The sequence below is a fragment of the Octodon degus genome, unplaced genomic scaffold, assembly GCF_000260255.1.
Source record: "Octodon degus isolate 3935 unplaced genomic scaffold, OctDeg1.0 scaffold00304, whole genome shotgun sequence".
In the NCBI taxonomy this organism is placed as follows: Eukaryota; Metazoa; Chordata; class Mammalia; order Rodentia; family Octodontidae; genus Octodon; species Octodon degus.
In genome coordinates, this window is record NW_004524880.1 from 48,855 (window position 1) to 53,239 (window position 4,385).

Sequence of the window (4,385 nt, forward strand, 5' to 3'; positions counted from 1 at the left end):
TTATGCCTAAGATATTTGATATTCAGACAGATAGTGAGGTTAAAACCAACTGCATATGTTTTAGGGTAATAATAAGACTCTCTTCTGGAGTGTGAGTAACCAAACTTTGCAGATCAAAAATTAGAGAAATAGAAGGGCTGCAAGAAAAGCCAAGATTTTGGCCCTAGCCTTTCGAGGTCAGTGAGGTCTCAGGACATAGGAGAACTTATGCTGTAACATCATTTAACTCAGTTGTGTCCCAAATTTTCTGATCAAGGAGATTATGAGGCCACAGAGGAATGCGATTGATGATGTAGTGTGTGCCTAAAGAGCATTACATGGAGAGAAAACATTTTCTCAGGCTCTCACAGAGAGCAAATTGGTCAAGCAATGACCGTGACTCATCCACAGTGGCTGACACTGACAAAGGATTTACAAAGTGCAGTACAGAGTTTCGGGATAAGTCCTGAGGGGACTCGACTGACCGTGTCAGATACAAAAGTTACATTTCTTGATATATAGGTCTTGTTTTATCTTAGTCTTAACCATCCAGCAGAAAAGTGCAGAAATGAAGTATGAAAAGTGAAGCCAGGTTAATATACTGAGCTGTGGAAGGCTCAAGTCAACAGATTCAGACATTGCCAGTCCTGTGGATAACCGACTACTATTGTGGAGTACTGGAGTATATTGGAATATTTTGCTTAATGCATGCACCCACAATATTTGGATGGCAATGAAATGCCCATCTCTGACAAAACTGAACATAAAAAGGAGATATAAATGAAGGACAATTTTATATCTGTATATACAAAATTGTTGGGCTAGATATAATATAGCCACTTTTGCTTAATTAATTAAGAACAAAGATTTGTACTAATAGTGTTTGGACAGGATAACATCTCTGCATCTTGAGCTATGAATGACTATTACAAAGACAACAATATGCAATGTATTAATTGTTGTAACTATCCTACCAACCTGTTTTGAAACTGTCTCATTGCAATTTTTTCCTCAACAAAATTAATTTTAAAAATCTTCCAGTAATGCCAGGGCAATGGCTCAGGAGAATAAGTGTTTGCCTGGTAAGCCCAAGGGCCTGTGCTCAATCCCTGGTTCTGCCAAAAAACAAAAAAGAAAAAGAAAAAAGAAATATTCCAATAAGAAATGTAGAATTCACTGGCTTTACTTTGAAAGTTTTGTACCTTTCTGTCAAATTTCTATGTGCAGCTCACCAACATTCCCGTATTGGAAATACCAGTATTTCTGAATCTTACTTTTCAAAAGTACTTCAAAGTCTTAAAATTCTGAATTTCCTTTGGGCTGTCTTGGCTCTTGATTCCACCCACGTTTAATTAATGGTTTGCTTCATATCATCATCTCCATCTTCATAAATCTTTAAAATATTCATTAATCCCTCTCTAAGATCTGTCTCAGCATCATTGGATGGCTTTTCTTTCCCTTCGCACTTTTTCTCAACCTGAGCTAAGTATTCCCACTGAGTGTCCTCTGCTTTGTTTCTACACAAGATAAGATCTGTATCAGCCTTGACTTTTTTGAACTGCCTTCCACTGAGATGGGTTTCAAGAGATTGTTCACAATCATAGAGTAATTCTTCCCATTTAGATTCTTTACCAAAAAGATCAAATGACCTCTCTGTGAAATGCACCTGCACATTCTCAGCACAAACTTGATGAACTCCAGTTAAGGTCATGTAGATTTTCACAAAATTGTCTGACTGATTCCATCTATAATTACTGATCGTCACTGTGTACACTGTTGTAATAGGAGTAACTACAGTGGCTGGTTTTTCATTATCAAGAAGTTCTGGTTTCTTCTGTGCTTTTTGATACATCTTATTCCTTTTTTAAATATTTTCATTGAGAAACAAATATCAATGAGAAAGTTTCACAACCAATTACTAGCAAATTTTCAATAATTAATACATTGCATATTGTTATCTTAGTGGTTATTCATTGTACAAGATGCAGACCAAATATCCTGTCTCAAACACTATTTGAACAAACCTCTCTATTCATTGAATTAAGAGTATGGAACTGTATATCTAGCCTAATTATTTTGACTGTGCAGGTTTGTCAGAGAAGGGCATTCCATTGTCATTTAAATACTGTAGGTGCATGAATTCAGCAAAATATCCCAATATACTCCAATAGTCCATAATAGTACTGGGTTTTCCGTAAGACTGTCAATGTCTGAAGTTGTTGACGAGCATTTTGCAGCTCATCATATTAACATGGTTTTAATTTTATACTTCATTTTCATACTTTTCTGCTGGATGATTAAGACCATGAAAGAGCGAGACATATATAACAAGAAATGTAACTTTTGTATCTGATAAGGTCATTCAACCTGAAATCCTGTACCTCAGTTTGTAGAAAGTTTATCAGTGTCAGCTATATGGATGAATCACAGCCATTGCTTCACCAATTTACTCACTGTGAAAGCTTCAGAGAGATTGTCTCTCCATGTGACTCTCCTTAAGCACACTCTACATCATTGATCACTTTCCTCTGTGGACCCAAAATCTTGATCAGACAATTTGGGACACAACTGAGTTACAGGATGCCACTTGAAGATATACTCATAAATGAAATAAACCAGATCCACATGAGTAAATAATGTATAGTTTCCTTGGTATAAGAACTCAGAGGATGAAATAAAAATAGGCATAACACAATTAAAAGGAAAGCGAGAACTTGAGGATTAGTTAACAAAGAGAGGGCAAGGAGAAAAGCTAGAAAACATGACAGGGGCAAAGTCGTACATTTATATGCACAGGATGGGAAAGACAATGGTCCTGAGAATCTTCAGCATGTTTTTGAAAATAGCAGTTAATTGCTAGGTTTCTCACCCTGAATGTATATGCTGGTACCGTGAATGAAGCAACTGTACTGAAGAAAGCAATGTGTAATGGTAGGTTCATGCTTGAAATGCCTGTCATTTTGGTCTTCGAATTACATACTGCTTGTCATGACATACAAATTATGACCATACTGTCTCTCAAGTAAAGGTTTCATTTTTTTTAAAGGGTAATAAATGAAAACATGAGACCAAAAAAGTCACAGGACTGTCCTGCTACAAGGCTGTATATTGTTAGATTTCAAATTTCTGTGTAAAAATATGTAAAAGTTTATTGTTATTTTTAAAACATTTTTATCTTTTTAATCTTTTTCTTCATATTCTGGAGGAACTGGAAGTTTAACATATCAATACTTGATGGAAAATACTTATTCCATGTTATGTCTAAGATGTTTGATAATCAAACAGATAGTGAGGTTAAGATCAACTGCCTATGTTATAGGGTAGCAGTATCATTAAACTTCTCTTCTGGAGGGTTAACAAGTTTGCAGACCAAAAATTAAAGAAAAAGAAGGGCTTCAAGGACAGCCAACATTTTGGCCCTAGCCTTTCAAGGTCAGTAAAAACTCAAGAAATAGGAGAACCTGTACTGTAGTATCTTATTCTTTATTTCTGTTTCAATCTTGGATTTTTCAGCTGTCAGGGTATAACATACTCTCCTCCTAGTAGCCTTTTCCAGGAAAGACTTTACCAGTTCTACATCATTCTGCAACTCCTCCAAAGCAAAAGCCATGGTCATCTAGGCTGGACATTTAGTGTCCTTCTATACTCATTCAGTAGTTCTGAGACAGCAATCCTTGTAATCCATTCTAGAAATTCTCCCTGGAAAGATGTCAGTCTCTACTAGTGCACATATATTGCTACCAGTAGTACCATGCACAGCTCTTATGCAATTACATCACATGTATTATTTCCCCAGATTCAAACTTATTTTCTAGTGCATAACATATTTTGGACTTAGTCACATACTCAATGTTTCATGAACTGTGGGCATGTCGCTCAGTCGCACAGTGCAGGGCCCCTTGACTCACCTTTGGTTCTGTGTGACAGCTACACTGGCTCCACAAATTTCTGAGGGCAACACAGGGGAAACTGCTTTTACATTTGAATACACTCACAATTTAAAGACTGCTTTAGACATCATAACTTGCTGAGTAAATTAGTTAATTAGGGATTACTTACAAAGTGGTGTATGCTCTTATCTGCAGCTGTATTAGCAAATTGCTACAGCCTGCTTACTCACCTATGTCACGTCAAAGGATCTATGGTGAACAGCAAAAACTATGAGAAGGTAATCACCAGCGCAAAAGTGTGTATTTTATTCATTTCCAAAGTTTTGGGATCTGTGAAGTCTCAGAAAGTTCTGCCAAGCCACAGGAATGCAAAACCATAGTGCCAAAGTGAGCAGCACAGATTTAGCACAGATGAGGACCCATCTTATAAATAGTGACTTAAAATAAAATGTCACTTTTCTTATATCTAATTCAGTATTTTTCCTATAAACAACAACAAAATTTAAAAATTGCCAA

At 36.3% G+C, this 4,385-nt stretch overlaps 1 pseudogene; it reads right to left on the reverse strand.

Moving 5' to 3' along the window:
* Positions 1 to 1,267: 1,267 nt before the first annotated feature.
* On the reverse strand, positions 1,268 to 3,589 carry LOC105741133 (annotated as a pseudogene).
* Between the last annotated feature and the right edge of the window lie 796 nt (positions 3,590 to 4,385).